A 16,988-nucleotide genomic window follows, 5' to 3' on the forward strand; every position below is an offset into this window, starting at 1 on the left:
GCCTGAAGACTGACCTTATCCTTCCTTCTACTTGATCGGGTAAAGAAACAGGCCCAGAGATGGTTCCATTTGAAACAGCTGCCATCCCACATCTACAAGGAGCCCCCCTCCCCTCTATGTGAAGCCCTCACCCCACCTGAACAAAGGAAAAATGTTGTTCCTTCCACAACCCAAGTTCCCATGAGGGGCACTCGAAAGACAAAGTCAGGCTTTGCAAAGAGGAAAATAAAATGTGAGGCCACCTTTGTGTTAGCCCTTTAAGTCCCAAAGAAGATGAGACATTCCTTGCCAGGACTCCTGACACCTCACTCCAGCACCCACCCCCTCCACACCCCACCTGCGTCTCGCTTTGCTGTTTGAACAGCTGAGGCTATTCAGCTAACACGTTCAAGCGACATCTTTCAAACATGTAGAGGTTTTGTTCTACTTCCTGAAGCCACAGGCTAATTAGGAACTGAACAGCCTGCTTCAGCCTGGTGCCATCTAGTTGTGTGAGGCCCACAGTGGGAAGCACTCCTCTCCTGGCAGATCTCGGCAAGAACAGAGGCTGAGGCAAGACCAGGGAGGCAGCGGCTGCAGCCAGAGTGGTTATCAAAGTCATGTTTCAGGGGCACCCAGAAGTGTCAACTCAAGCATTACCAGGCAAATCCAGAATCCTCTTTTGGACTGGGGACATTCTCTCCACGCTGACCAAGGGCAGCCAAGGAAGTATGTGTTTCCTTGGGACTTTGATGCTCACCAATCACAGAGTCCTGATGTAGCAAAAAGTGGAAATAGCCCAGAGTGTGTTCAGCTCACGTCTCACACACCAGGCCGGCAAGCAAAATTTCCAAGGAGACACACTGCCTGCCGCAGTTTTGTTTTCCTGAAAAGAGGACCATGAAAAGATGCAGATGGCCCCTTCGGCCTGTGCTTGACCCTAAAGTCAGGCAGCACGTCAGCTTTTCTGCATTTATCCCTCAGTATCCTCCACACTCTCGAACACCGTGGTGAGTTTGCCGGGCAGTCTAAGACATCCGCTGGGCGGGTGCTTGCCCCCTTCACTTGGGTTTCAAAGCAAGCACTGAAGCAGGGACTACATTCTGTGGGTCTGCTTACAAAATTACTGGCTACAAAAATGTCCACATGGCTTTGCTGATGTATTTCTAAACCCAGGAAAGATCTTAACGCTCCCAAATTTACTTCTTACTTTTAAAGGTAACCCAAACATACATATCATCTTTTTCATCTGCAAAGTCACAAAGGAGCTGAAAGACCCGTGTGGAGAAAGTTATTTGCAGAAAAATCAGAGTTCTGTTACCGTTAACCCACCAAGCGAAAGCTTCCTCAGGACCTTCGCACTTGCTGGTTCTTCTGTCTGGAACTGTCTCCAGATCTTTGCACAGCCGGCTCCTTCCATCATTCAGAGAGGCATCTCCTGACCACCAAGTTGAAGAAGACCCATGACACTTGCTACCACTGCGTCCTGTTTCTCTTCCCAGCACTCGAATGTACTGAATCCTCTCAGAAAGTTGTGTTCACTGGCTTATAACTTGCCTCTAAGAAAATACTTTATCTTGTCTGTTTACCCCTGCTCTCCAGCTCTGAAGCAATGCTGAATACAAAGGAGGTGCTCAAGTACAGGGTGTACACACACTCTGAATAGTTATAAAGGCAGTGTTTATTAAAATACATTTCATTTTCAAAATGTAATAGACTCTACAGATATCTTGTGTATATGTTTTGGGGACACCCTGTATTTGTGGGGAGAATAAATGAATGCTAATATTTTTGCAGAACGCTTGGAGTTCATCACATGGAGATTTCAGCTGCAGAGGCCAGATAACTTGTTGGAGGCACCCGTTACCACGGGGAGGAGTGGGAACTACAGGAACTACTGGAACTCCAGTCTATAAACTGCGACTGTCCACCCTGGATCACCAGGGCCCTGGCACATAGTACACGCACAACAAATGGCTGTGGCAAAACAAGTCCACCCAACTCATAACAAGCAGTGCTTGACCGCGTGTCAGAGAGGCTCCCACTGCTATCAGTTACGGTTGTTTGCAGGCGGAGGGGTGGTGCAGCGGAGGGAACCCTGACTTGAGCAAGGTCTGGACTCAGTCTCTCCATGTGACATAAGGATGGTCACTTAACATTCAGACAATTCCCAGTGTTTCTGCACTTTTCTCTGCTACTCCGAGGATTGGTGGCATACACTTTATGTCTTCAAGAATGCCCCAATGTATTGGCTCAATATAGTGAAGCGAAAACCACCTTAAAGGGCACTATTTATCTACAACAACTCTTAGGGGGGAACGGGGAATGGCAAAAACTGAGACGGGCAAGCCGAGGGCTGTCACGGAAGGAACCTGAGCTCTAGAGGCAAAACAGCCCCGGGCGGGACCTTGGACACAGTACTTCACCTCTTTGGACTTTGGTTTTCTCCTGGCCTAAGGTCTGAAAAGAGCTGAGTACAAAGCAGAGGCCATGATCACGGTTCTCTCGTGTTTAGGAGCAGCCGGCCCCCGTGCAGAGGACAGACCTGCCTCCAGGCTGCGGCACCAGGAGGGGCCTTCACACAGGCTCTTCAGCAGAGGAAGCAGACAGCTTGTTTCCAGACGCTGGCACGAGCCAAGGGTGCTTTTGTGTAGCAGCTTGGCTAAGTGATTCCGTGAGCTCCTCTAATCTCTCTGTGGGGAACTTGTTAAGCGGCTGCAAGGATGCGGTGGGGAGCGGGCTCTGCAACAGCGGTGGCTACTGGGAAGCCAATGGACCCGACTCAGGATCCCACGATCCCACACAGGGCCTTGCAGGAGCCCCGGTATGAACAGCCCCCGGGCACACAGTATGGGCACTGGCCCCAAAGCCCCTCAGTGGGGTTACTGGGAGAGCAGGGTATGTATGTGGAGAACAAGGTAACAATGAGGGATTCTGCGGTCAACCCCTGAAATAGCCTAAGACAGCTTTTCCCCAAGAGGAAGGGGGGTGGAGGAGTGGGAAAGGAAGAACCCTAAATGGCGAGCTACGACAAGGTTTGACCTCAGGGGCAGAAGCAGGCGATCCTGTCTCCGCACGTTCTTGCTCCTCCTACTGGAAGCAAAGCTGCTGACAGGAAGGCACAGCCCGGGTCTGAGGCGAAAACATCTTCTCTGGGACGTTTCTGATGATTCGATCCCTGACACGTGAGTAGCACTTTGCACAGTTTCCCAGCTGATCCTCATCACAAAGGTGAGCAGCAGCAGCAGGCAGTGGGCCAACGCTCTCCACAGCGCAGAGAGGCCCTGGGATGCGGGGCAGTTAGCCCTCCACCAGCCTCCCACAGCCGCTCAACGGGAATTACAGGCGAACCCAGGTTCCAGCTTCATCATTCTTCCCACTTTGGAATTGTGGACGTAAAAGGGGCCACACAGTACACCTTACAAGCTCAGGGGAGGCCTGCATGGCAGGCCTTACACACGCAGAGGCCTCAAGTACCCACACAGGCTGGCCTGAGAGGAAAACTGCCTAACCAAAAATGAGTCATGGCAGGCAGTCATGGCCTAAGCTGGTGTTTTCCTTGACGAAGGTCAATCCTCATCGTAACTGAGCCTGTCTGCTGCATCTACAATAACATTCCTTGGAATGTCAGGGTAATCCCCTTTTCCCAGACCCCCCAGGGCACAACTCCCACCAGAGCATGAGACCCAAGAATCCCTCACTGTTACCTTGTTCTCCCACATACCATCTCTCTGTGCTGTGAATGTTAATTGTTAACTCTCCTGTACCCACCAGTGTAAAAGCGGTATGTGTCCTTCCGTTTTACTTTTTACCCAATCCCAGAGGTTTCCTCACTTTGCTTTCTCTGCCTCCCTAATCTATCACCAATGGATTTCAAGTAACCCCCTTACATCACCTTCATTCCGGTGTGTTAAATAAATGGTAAAACTGCCATGTTCCGGGGCATTTTCTCCATACGCTGAGATTTTGCTTCATAGCAATTGACTGTTTGGACATTTCTACAGAATCATAGACTGTTTCTGACTTACAGAGGTTCAACTGTACGATCTTTCGACTGTAGGATGGTGCGAACGCCGTGCCGTGATCTTTTCCTGGGCTGGCGACGCGGGGCACCTGCTTTCCCCTGATGCTGGGCAGGCACAGAGCCCAGAGGATGAGCACTGGTACCTGCAGTGCCCTGTGCTCTGGGCACGTCAAAGTTCCTGTTCAGCAGGTTAGGTGTGTAAGCATATTTTGACTTATGGTATTTCCAACTTAGGATGTGTTCGTTGGGACGTGATCCCTAGTAAAGAGGTCGAGGAGCATCCGTACTCAGCAGTGTCATGGCCTGATAGCCAGTGTGCAGGGGTGTCCCAGGAGGGGGCTTTGCAGGGCAGCAAGGACACCTGGGTCATCTGGGTTGGGGGGTGGGGAGGAACCTGTTGGCACTGGCTGAAGGTTAGCATCCCTTGGCCTAGAAAACTCTGCCATCAACCTATCCCTCCAAGCCTGCATCAGCGGCACCCTCGGACAGGAGAGGTACTGCTGGAGTCTGGTGAAGCAGGGCTCCTAGGAGAAGCCACCTGTGTTGTTCCCATCCCTCCTGCAGCTGGACTTGCATGTGCAGGTGTGGTATGACTGGCATGTTTACTTGTTCTAAACCCACAGCACTAGAATGAGACCCTATTCATCTTCACGATGGGGGGAGCGGGGGGAAGGAGGGGCAGTGATTACCAGCAGGGCTCCCTGAACAGCCTCCTCCATGGCCTCGCACAGACCTGGGGATGAGAACCCAACCAGTGCCGCTCAGACCCCCGGTGGAGCAAGCTGAGATGGGGCAAGAGAACCCTGCTTTATTTTTCGCTTAAGAAATAGGGGGATATAGGCTATATACTCAAACAAGCAACCAGAGATAGTGTCCTAAAGAGAAAAAAGTCGACATGGATCATGATCAGTTGAATTCTCACTACACAGTCTGAAGTGCCTGCCTCATGTCTAAGTGTCTGTTACTTTATGGAAAAGCTTCTGACAACTGTGCGGCTACTCAGCCTTGCTTTAGGAGCCCCCCAATCCCCACTATGAGGCATCCTTTTTCATTGCCGGTTCCATGATTCTTGCCTAGATACAGTAGATACAGCTGATGGCTTAAAGGGACTCACACAATGATGTCTCAGAGTCCAATCAAAGGAGGAAACAGAAAAGTTGTGAAGCTATAAAACTTTTTGTCAATTCTTCACAAAAGGGTTTTTTGAGGCATTACACACACACACACACACACACACACACACACACACACACACACGCATCATTCTGAAGTGGTTACTACCTGCAGAGAGCGCACACCTTGGGACCGGACCACCTGGTTTTGAGTCTTGCCTCCCCCCTCCTCCTCCTAGCTGTGAGACCTTGGGCAAGCTACTTAACTTCTCTGTGCCTGTTTCCTCCCGGGCAAAGCAGAGATAATGGTGCCGACCTCGTGGGTTTATTAGGAGGATTAGCTGGATTAATACATGTAAAGCACTTAAAACAGTGTCTGGCCCCCAGCCAGAACAGGCTTGCATGAATTGTTGGTTGCCGCTTTCTGAGCATGAGGAGGTTCTGGTGCTGCTACATGTCGTTCAAAACAAGTTTGCCAATGGCTCTAATTTCATGTGTACGTTCTGAAGGCGTAACGCACGGCTGTAGGAATCACTTGCAGTCTGAGCATGGAGAAGGGAAGGGTTTGGAAGGTGCTGAGCAGGGAGGAGACCTGCACGTCTCCTGTGATTTTGAGCCCGACGAACTGCACAGAAAATGGTGTTTTCTGTGCCAAAGGGAAAGTAAAAATCCCGTGGCTCAGGGTGCCTTTTGCCAAATGAGCCCACATTTTCATCTGATGTGTCACCCAAGAGATTCCTCCTCCTCCTGTTATTTTATTATGTACATAAGACACAAGATGAAACCTGTCACAAGTGCTAGAATTAAACCTGCCAAGGCACATGTCACCAGTAATTGCCTTAGCAGATTACAGCTTCAGTTCCACCTTCTCCCAGAGGCCCCAGCCCTGGACTTCCGAGGCGCAGCCCCAACCCCGTGCAGCGTGCAGCTGACAGAGCCCTGGGAACAGCGCAAGCCTGCAGCTCTGGGGCCTGTGGGCATTTCCCATGACATTGAACTCTGCCTTGTAATTGGGTTCTGGCAGGGGACTGCCTTCCCGTTTTAAATAAGCAGGCTTGGGCCTAAAAACTCACCCATCCCATTTGTAGTTTTACTACATAAGTCACCTTTAACAACTTGGTATCTGGGAACTGACTCTTCCAGTGCTTTAGCATTTGGAAGATGGGTAAGACATCATAAAAGCACATTATGCGCATTGCCCTCAATCCCACTTATAAAATGTTCATTTGGCACCCATCCTTCCCACTTGAAATTGATTAAAGCAGTATACTGCCTGGCTGGCATGCAACATTAACCAAATCAAGAACGAGAGGCTCCCAGCATCCCCTCGAGATCTCAGCACTGCACATTAATACTAATAATCAGTAGGTTAAACAGAAATACAAACACCCAGCCCTTCTCCAAAGATGCCAGTGATCTTTCAACATATACAGGGCTCCACTGCATTAGCTGAAGAATGCCAATGCTCCAAAACATAGTATTAGAGTAAGCGCCCTTCTCGGGCAAGAAGAGGTTCGGCTAAGACACTGGTGTGTCTCCTGAGCTTTAACTCAATTCTGCTTTAACTCAAAGTTAACACGTTTATTTACATCAGTCGCTACTGCTTGAGTGCCGAAGGGACAAGTGTCAGGTTTTCTTGGTTTTTCAATGAAAAAAAAAAAAATTAAAACCAGATATTCAGCCTAAGCAAAAGGCAAAAAGGCCAAGGTTGACTTTGGTCGTGCGCTGAACTTGAGCTCCAGGTCACTGAAATGAATTCCTCTGAAGCCAGAAAATGGCTCACACAAACACTAGCATTGGACTCAAATAAAGGCAAACAGACCAGCCAAAGCTTAAGTCAAGTTTATTTTCCACTTTTAGTATTTTTCAAATTATACAACATGCAGTCTGCCAGAGTATCCATACGTCTTCATTTTAGAACCCAGAAGAAACCAACATTTTCCATGGGCCAAGGGAGGGTTACTTCCAGATTTTTTGTTACATGTACTATATTACAGCATTGTTACTTGATATAAACTGAATTCTCCCCTTCAAACCACCAAGTTTTCCCACAATTTTTAAAATGAAAGCTACTGTACAGATACACAGAGTCCAGCAATCATACATCTGCAGTACACACTACATACTTTACAAACTAGACATGAGTAATTCTACTGATGCCCTCTTCCCTTCACCTCCACACCCAATGGAAACTGGTTAAAATGGATACATAACCTGCCATGTACAGTCCGACTCCACAGAGCAGTGCTCCCTGGCCCTTGCCCGTAATATTTCTAAAAAGTCTAAGTTGAATGTTAAATGAAGCTGTTGTAGTCTACGATGGTTCCTTCAACTTGTTCAAGATATGCAGGGTGAGCCAAGGAAGGGAATGAAGTGAACACGCCCCCTGCCTCGCCAATGAAAAACTTCCCCAACGTGTCTTCTGTGCTGCTAAAAACATGCACTGCAAAGAGGGGACTGTTGAGAGCTTTGATTTGCTTTCAGTTGCTCCTGCAGGAAAGGAGAACCCATAGCTCCTCCTTGAGTCCTGGTGACGGCTTGGTCTGGCCTTGGGCAGGAGTATCAGTTTCTTGTGTGAACTTAGGGCTTCAAATACATTAGATGCTACGTTCTAGACAGACATTCTTATTTCTCCATTTATCCCAATATTTCTATAAAGCCTAATTTAATCATATGATAGTATTTCTTTAAAACCCTTAATCTACACTTAATGTTCTCCTTACCCCTCGCCATTCAACAAGAGCCAACTGTAGTGTTTAAAGAGATGATGCGCTTGTACAGAAGTCTCTGGTGAGTGACCAGAACTCATTTGGCATTAATATAGTTTAGTCTCCAACCATACATCTGATATCCCCAACAGCACTCCTCTAAATTAACAATCCCCTATCCTGTAGGTAGAGTTCATCTGAATAAACCACCTAGTATGCTCTTCAAGAATCAGAGTAAACATTCAAGAAGTAGCATGAAATATAAAATTATTTAAAGAAAAGCACATGGCACATGTACACACACACACACACCGCACAAACACACCACTTACACACACACACACACACACACACACACACACACACTAGCAAAAAGCAGCATACAACCAATATATAACCATATATATTGGCCTTCAGAAGTGTGGCTTTTTACATTTAGAATCCAAGTGTAATGGAGCAATAGTCTAAAAAAATTAAAGTTGTATACATGTGGCTTTCTAAACAAGTGGCCTACAGAATATATGATCTCAAAATTAGCTTATTATTAAAGAAATACTTAAGAATCTGCTTGAACGTACTGTATGATCCATTCCAATAATCTGCCGGTTGGTCACAGTGAGGAAACTTAGTTTCGAGGTCCTATAAAGATCAAAGCTAGGTGAACTGACTGGCTGATCAGCAACTAGCGGAAGTATCTTTAAGAGACATCAAAGCCAACTTTCTCTGTGAATAAAAGTGAAGTGAATTCTGTGAGTCCCTTGTGGAGATCAAGAAATACGGAACTACAAGTGACTGTTTCTTTGAAACATGAAAGGGCCATGCAATTCTTTAGAAGTAGAAAAGGGGTACCCAGGAAAAAATTACTTTGGAAAAAAACCAAAATAATCTATAACAAGAGAGCCAAAAATAAATTATTGACCTTGGTTTAATTTCTAAACACAAAGTAATACAGTTGCATAACAGACAGTAGTGGTATGACAATTAGTCATTGGTAATCTACTCAAAGACCAATGTTTTAGCATCTAAGATCAAAGGCAAGGTTATAAATATGGCATATGTTATCACCTGGTAAGGGCTGCAAAACCCGTCCTACAAGGACCCTTCTAACAGATTGCAAATAACAATTGGGCAGTTTATACTGCACGAGTGCTGACAACAACATAAGAAAATCAAACAGAAGAATTTTAAAGATGCAAAATTGTCATCTTTTTCAAATAAATACTTCATGTAGAATTCATCCTCTTCTCTCCTTACTCCTCTCACCCCCAAAACAAAACACACACAAACGAAAAGTAACATTTAACAAATAAATAAAGCAGCTTTGCTTTGTTAGGAAATTTTATACAGGATTTTGGAGGTGAATTCAGTCCTTAGTGCTTTCTCCCCTCTCTCTCTCTCTCTCTCTCTCTCTCTCTCTCTCTCTCTCTCTCTCTCTCTCTCTCTCATACACACACATACACATACACACACACACACACACACACACACACACACGCACACGCGCCTTGAACAATCTTCTGTCCACACAGCCACTAGAAAGCCCAACGTCTCCCCAACACATTTCATTCCGGGGTGATAGCAGCGGGGCAGTGCCAGCTCGCTCCTGTTGGGCAGGCACAGTAGCAGGAGGACGGGTGCCTTCACCGAGTTTGGTTGGTTGTCATGGACTTATCCTCAAATGTGTCAAAACAGTAGCAGCACAGAAGAACAACTTAATTGAATCCTTGTCATTTTCCCTGAAAACTTGACTACTTGGAAATCCATCATGTTCATATGCACACCAGGGAGAGTTGATTCAGTTTAGATTCATGTATCTGAATATAGCAACAGGTATATATTTCTTAAAATCCATCCATATTGATTTCTTCTAATTCTGCCTAAGAAGATAAAACCTATGTTTGATGCCAAAAAGAGGACCCAAACAGTCAGAATGATGAGTTAAAATAACTTATTTGTGGCAACTTATTCATAGGCACAAAAATTTGTCCATTACACTCTCCCGGGGGCTTCCTCTTTCAACTGCAGAATGATCCTGGGTTTCGGCAGCAATACCCCCTCGAGGCTTCAGATGGTTCCCTAGAGAAAGAGGCCACCCAGATGCCACTCCAGGCGGGTCAGGGCGAAGGGGGCAACCCCACTTCCACTCATCCAACTCGGCGGCACCTCCAGCACTTCTGAAGGAGTGGTGCTCACACCGGGCTGGCTGAGACTCGTCGCTGCCGGTTCAATAGCAACCAACTCAGAGGTGAATTTTATGACTTTTCACGTTCACAGAGATGTGTTTGAATGAACAAATTCTACATTGCTGCTGTCAGATTGTTTTTCTGCCTTGAAGAAATTTGCTTTGCATTTTAACGGATGTCATACTAAAAGGTGTACTTTACAGATCCAAAGATGTGACTAGGGTAGTCAAAATGCTTCCTAGGAGTAATTTGTTTTGGAAAAGTGTTCAGAATGAAAATTTTGAACCCTATGGCAGCACTTTGTTTGCTCCCTAAAAATATAAAGTGTCTATTTTACAGGAAACCAGACAGTTTCAGCAGAGTGTGATCACCTGCCTCCACGGCACTTGGTTGTCCCCCTGCACCACCTGAATGGCAAGTTAGGGCGTTTGCTGGACAGTGCAGGGGCCGCCCGAGACTACCCGAGGCCCGAGGCCCAAGGCCAAGTCTGCAGCGGTGGTTCCCAGGAGTGAGTGGATCTTCTGTGATCACCCCTTCAGATTTCTCAGGAAGAGAGCGGTCCAAGCACACGTCTGCACACAGAACTTCTACACAGCTCAAATACCTGAAACGGGTGTACTGCAGATGGCTGGGTAAGCAAGTGGGAAAGAAAAGTGTGTAGGAGAGGGGTTGGGGTGGAGGGGCGGGGGAAGGAATTGGTGATTAATTTCGTCCTTGACATGCTACGTGGAGAGTCAGATCTGTTGAAAGAGAACAAAAGAGAGAACACAGGTGTTAGAAGACACAATGGAAATTCACTCCTCAGCAAAAAATAAAATAAAATTGTTTATAGTTCTAGACATTTCGACCAGAAATGTCTAATAGAAATACCATGCGAGCCACTTAATTTTAGTTTTTGAGTGGCCACATTAAAAAGTAAAGAGAAACAGGTAAAATTAATTTTAATGTAAGATTTCCTTTAACCCAATAATTCAATATATTATCCTTTCAATATGTAAGCAGCATTCCGTGGCGATGTTGTACATGATGGTATTATTACTGAGATGTTTCACAGTCCTTCTCCTGGTGTTTGCAATCCTCTGTATACCTGACCCCTCCAGCACACCTCAGCTTGCACTTGACCACATTGCAGGTGCTCAGTCACGCGTGGATTGGACAGCACAGCCTCCTACTTACTGCCCTAGATTTAAGTGTGCAGCCCTAAAACATCCTCTCCCAAAAACCACCGTCTATTGAAACTATAGATATTCAGAGAAACAGGACGCACTTTCTCATTCCTGGGGGAACTCACACTTCTCACCTGCCAGCACCTGGGATCCCAAAGCAGGTCAGACACAGCCCCGACCTCAGGCTCTCTCGCCAAGACAGGGGTTCCCAGTCCTGAGAGGGATGCTTCCCCTGCCTGGGGTGATGGTTACGCAGTGGAGCACCAGCGATTTCACTCCACCCGCCACCAGATGCTCGTCAGGTCTCTTTCAGCCCAGGATGAAAGTCTGGGCTGGTCCCGACCCAGAGGCCAGCGCCAACGCCCATGAGCTCAGCTTTCAAGAACAAACTGAAGGGCGGCTTCCTCACCCCGGCTGGAAGCCCCGGACTGTCTGTGATCTTGCCTCTGAGTTTTGGGCAGAACTCATGGTGGATGTTGGGAGGGTCGGGAGGGGAGAGGGAGAGGGATGGGAGCCTCATCCCTGTGGGAACTCCCTGGCACAGGAAATATGAGACACTAAGAAAACCCAACGGCTCTTAGGATAAGCAAGAGCAGAAGAAAACGGAAATCGTGTAGAAGAAGGGAAAGACTTAAGAAGAACTCCACAGCCAAACAAACACTGCTTTCTGTTTTTGCCTCTAGAACGCTGTAGCCAGATTTAGTGCTCAACTGTGGTAAGCATCTTGGATTCCTGCGACAATGCTCTCTTCTTCGCTAACCTTTTTCTCTCCTCTCTCCTGATTTATAAGCTATAATAATGTAAGCAACCTCACATATTTTGTATAAATAAGCAGGATATAAATTATAAATAAGAGGAAAAATCAGGGCATGGAAAGGGGTTATAAAAGCAGATAAGATCAAAGCGCATAGAGAAAAACCCTGCGAGAAATATAGAACAAAAACTGAATAGGAAAAACAGAGAGAGAGAGAGAGAGAGAGAGAGAGAGAGAGAGAGCGCACAGATTCCTTTTAAGAAGATCTCCTCCTCGCTGACACAGAAGACACCCGGGGAGCTTATCTGTTAAGTACCTCTCTTGCTCCAACAGTATAATCATAGCGATTACAAAGCTCCCAATTAAAAGTGGTTTGAACAGCCTTGTGGGGTGATGCTCACACCGTGTTTAGAATCAGAGAGGTTTTTCTTAGGGAAGAGCATCTTCAATGGCTAGCCTTTCTGCTGAGATGTGTGCTCGCTCATGTTAGGACCAGAAATGGGAAACCTCTGAAAGCACGGTCATAGTTGTCACTTAAACCCATTGAGCTAAAAACCAGTAGCCTGGGCATGCTTTCTGAGCACCACACTGAACGCTCCCCACCCCCACCCCCGTTCCTTTCTCCAAAACTATCCCAGAACCACTGATGGGTCCCCATCAGGTGAGATGGTCTTCCTGTGTGCCTGGAGGCAGGGAGGTGACGAGCACATACCTTAAACTGTAGGATTATGGCTCAACGTGACTATCGCAGGCAAGCCATGTTGACAGAGCCAAACGTTAGACACACAGACTCAACGGGGCGCCTCAGTAACTGCAGCAGACCATGAAGGGGCACGGTTTCCACGAGGCCTTTCATGAAATCCCCGCTCCCCACCATGTGCAAGACTCAGCACGTTTGATTAATAGCTCAGAAGGAATGGGGGGCCACAGAGGAGGCCTGACCTGCGCAGTCCAGTCACCTCCAGGAGGGCGAGAGAGAACTGAGACTGTGACAGGTGGCCAAAAGGAGAACACAGGCCCTCGACCAAGAAAAGGCCCTTTATTAGGAAGAGGCTGCTCTTTGCCCTGAGTTAAAGCTCATTAGGCAGCCTTTTCAGCAGGCCCAAGAAAAACATCCTCCGCTAGGATACTCCCATCTCCTCCCAACTAGCTGGATGCTCAGGTCCTCCGGGAAATTTAGGAGAAAAATGGATATAACTTATAAAGGTAAACGGTTAGTCTCAGGGGAAGGTGTTTCTGACTGTTGTCATCAGAGAGGGGCCATTAAGGCAGGCTGGTGAACCCTGAGGCCATTTAAAACCCAGTTCTGCCAACTCTGAGGTGGTTCAGATCGTCATCCACTCACATATATTCATTCACTCACTCATGCATTCATTCACAGCAGCATACTGGACCAAGTGACCAGAGTGGACTGTCCCTGGTTCTCTGCCAAACTAGAGATGGTGATTCAGAATGGCAACATCTGACCAGATTTAGAAGGAAATGAAACCACCTCCTTTAGAAGAGGTGGGGAGGGCTGAAGAAAGAAGCTAATTATATAAGGATTTTGCAAGAAGTATTTAGAGACACCCCCCCAACTTTGGCTTTTGCAATTGCTCGCAGTGGATTTACACTTAATCCAAACAGTACATAGTCTTAAATTCTCTTTTGCCTTTCTACAGTTCGATCCCACGGTATAAGAATTACTGACCGTACTTTCCGCATCACGACTGAATACAAGTGGATTCATCTCACAGGAACACTAGTGCAATCTGCTGGGGAGGAACAATTTCAGTTGCTCTGAATTTATAACTGAGAACACGGCATTGGGAAGAATTTAAGTAGAGCAGCCCACTGCCCTGCGGATGAAACGAGGACTTCTCTCCCCGGTCCTCCTGAGGCCTCCGAATCCGCAGCGTCAGACTCAGGCGCCGCAGCAGTGCCCCTGCAGCTACTTCTGTCCTCCCCTCAGCAGTCCTGCCTCCTCTATTCTCTCCAGGCCTGTCCCACAACCAAACACTGGCTCCTATTGTGACGGGTACCTTGTGCCAGGGACTCTGAGACTTTCCCTCTTCCTCCACTCCATCTCATTCAATTCCCAGAGCAAACCTGGGAGGCTTCTTGGCTTCACTACTTTGTTGGGCTAAATCTGAAAGCATGTCCCTGCCTACCCTGCATACGTGGAGTGAACCTGGTGCATCTAATATTCATATATAATATTTTTAATTTGTGATTGAGTGTCAAAATCAGGAGAAAGGTCAAGGTGAACCCTAACAACGGCACAAGATAAGTTGGATCCAGGTATCCTGAACAGAGACAAGAGTAACAAGAAAAGACAGATTGAGTCAGAGAAGTCAATAGAGTGTAAGTGAGTAAGTGCCAGCTTGGGAAGCTCACCCTGAACCTGAGGATTTACCAAGGACCAAATAGGAAGGGCCTTGCTGCTCCAGCAGTCAGGAGCTTAAAGAGAACCCCATTCTGCCTGTGGAGTGGGGGTTCAGAGAAATTGGAACTTTCTCAGTTCAAAGAAAGTAGAGCCAGAGGCCCAAGTGGGCTTTAGTAGTGGGTAGTGAAAGTGGGGCAATGGCGGGGGACATTCAAAGCACAGGAAATCTGAGGTTTAATGCTAGGCTAGAAAATGTACCCTTAGAATTTCCCTCTAAGGGTACAGCACACTGTGACAAGACTTCTTGTAGTAGAAAGTCATCTGCACATTCTCAAGTCTGGGCCAAGTGTGACAGGCTAAAGATCCTGGAGCAGGCACACGGGCAACACAGGGTCCAAGATCTCAAGCCCTTGGTCACAGCTGACTGGTGGGGCAGCAAAAGCCCACAGATCTTGGCTATGTGTCTGCTTCATCCCATCATGTAAGAAGTTAAAGACATTACTTTTATTAACAAAACTGTATATCCTATCTAATAAAAGAGAAACATGGTAATTAGCGTGCGACCGCTACCCTTCCCATTGGCTAATCAGGGCGATATGCAAATTAACTGCCAGCCAAGATGGCGGCCGGCAGCCAGGCAGCTTGAAACTAACATGAGGCTTGCTTGCTTCAGTGACGGAGGACTGCAACATTCCCCGCCTGCCTTGCCGGCCTCTGAGCCTGCAGTTTGAAACATAGTTACAAAAACAGAAGCTAAACAAAACCCCAGAAACCAGCTTTCAGTGGGCTGGGATCTCAGAGCTGGAGTTGATATAGAGTTTCGATTACAGAACCTAAACAAACCAGATACCTTCTTTCAGCAGCTGAGGCCTGAGAGGTGGAGCCAAGCCTCAGAGCTAAAGCTGGCCCAGAATAAAAAAGAAAAAGAAAAAAAGGAGCAGTTGGGAGCTTCAGTCGGCCTGAAAACAGCCCTCAGCCCCTCACCCAGACTGGCCACGCACCCCAGTGGGGACCCCCACCCTGAAGGGTGTGTGAACAGCTGCAAACAGCCATCATCCCCTCATCCAGGTTGGCCAGGCACCCCAGTGGGGGCCCCCACCCTGATGCAGGACACCCTTCAGGGCAAACCAGCCAGCCCCCACCCATGCACCAGGCCTCTATTCTATATAGTAAAAGGGTAATATGCCTCCCAGCACCGGGATCAGCGGAGCTGCGAGGCCTCCCGGCACCGGGATCAGCGTGACAGGGGGCAGCGCCCAAACCCCCTGATCGCCCTGCGGCTCTGTGTGTGACAGGGGGCGGGGCCACAACCTCCCTATCCGCCCTGCTCTGTTCATGACAGGGGAAGGCGCCCCAACCCCCTGATCGGCCCTGCTCTGTGCCTGATAGGGGGGAGCTCCCCAACCCCCTGATTGCCCTGCGGCTCTGTGTGTGACAGGGGGCAGCGCCCCAAACCCCTGATTGGCCCTGCTGTGTGTGTGACAGGGTGTGGCGCCCCAACCCCCCCCACACACACACACATACACACACGGGCCCTGCTGTGTGTGTGACGGGGTAGAGCCATAACCTCCCCATCGGCCCTGCCCTGAGTGTGACGAGGGCGGTGCCCCAACCCCCCAATTGGTCCTACCCTGAGTGTGACTGAGGGTGGCATCGCAACCTCCCAATCCGCCCTGCTCTGTGCATGACAGGGGGCGGCGCCCCAACTCCCCAATCGGCCCTGCTCTGGGCCCGACCAGGTGCTGCACCTAGGGATTGGGCCTGCCCTCTGCCACCTGGGAGCAGGCCTAAGCCAGCAGGTCGTTATCTCCCGAGGGGTCCCAGACTGCCAGAGGGCACAGGCTGGGCTGAGGGGGCCCCCCCTCTCCCCCGAGTGCACAAATTTTTGTGCACCGGGCCTCTAGTCTATATATATAAAAGGCTAATATGCTAAGTGTCCAATTGTCCAATTGGTCACTATGACACGTACTGACCACCAGGGGGCAGATGCTCAATGCAGGAGCTGCATGATGCACACTGGCCATTTACAGAGAAACGGCACTGCAGACCTGGCACCAACAAAGCAACCCTCAGCTTCCCCCAAGTGAGACACAGGTCCCGCCACCACATAGGAGCAACAGCCCACCAAATCACGGGTGATGCTGCCGAGACCCCATGGCACAAAATGCAGCCCACAGCCCAGCCCAGCCCAGAAACGGTGGCTGTGGCCGCCGGGTAATGACATCATGTAGCAACACCCAGCTTCTTCTCCCTAGTGACTAGCCTTCTTGCAGTTTCTTCAGCCCAGGAATATGACTTGCTTTATAGCCAGGTGCAAACATTTTACACTTTAACCAAATGTCTGTGAAGCGTTTTCCCGTGCCTCATCTCATTTGATCCTCACAGAAGTCCTGGGGTAGGTCAATAGGAGACTCAGTAGAATCCTATTTTCTTTTCATTAGCCGGAAAACAGAGATTTAGGAAGCTTAGAAACTTGACCCAACTAAAAAGAAGTAAGAAATGGTGGACCTTGAAAATGACTTTAGGTTTTCGCACTGTGCAGAATATAGTCAAACATTGCTGCAGTTAAATATTTCACCCTTTGTTCTCCCTGTGTGATCTACAATAATAATCTGATTCATGTTGATATTTACTGCTGTGTTGCTCACAATTACCTGAAAGAGAAGTTGGGGTGCTTCACTGGGCTGAAAAAAGTTT

At 48.1% G+C, this 16,988-nt stretch overlaps 1 protein-coding gene across 2 annotated transcripts in view; it reads right to left on the bottom strand.

Moving 5' to 3' along the window:
- Positions 1–6,941: 6,941 nt before the first annotated feature.
- Positions 6,942–16,988, bottom strand: part of KIF5C (kinesin family member 5C) — a 147,976-nt gene continuing 137,929 nt past the window's right edge. For both annotated transcript variants that reach the window (XM_036320347.1, XM_036320349.1), the window contains one exon: positions 6,942–10,746. The gene's annotated coding sequence lies outside the window, so the exon portion shown is untranslated. The remainder of the gene's footprint in view (positions 10,747–16,988) is intronic.

This window comes from Myotis myotis, unplaced genomic scaffold, assembly GCF_014108235.1.
Source record: "Myotis myotis isolate mMyoMyo1 unplaced genomic scaffold, mMyoMyo1.p scaffold_m19_p_8, whole genome shotgun sequence".
NCBI classification, from domain to species: domain Eukaryota; kingdom Metazoa; phylum Chordata; class Mammalia; order Chiroptera; family Vespertilionidae; genus Myotis; species Myotis myotis.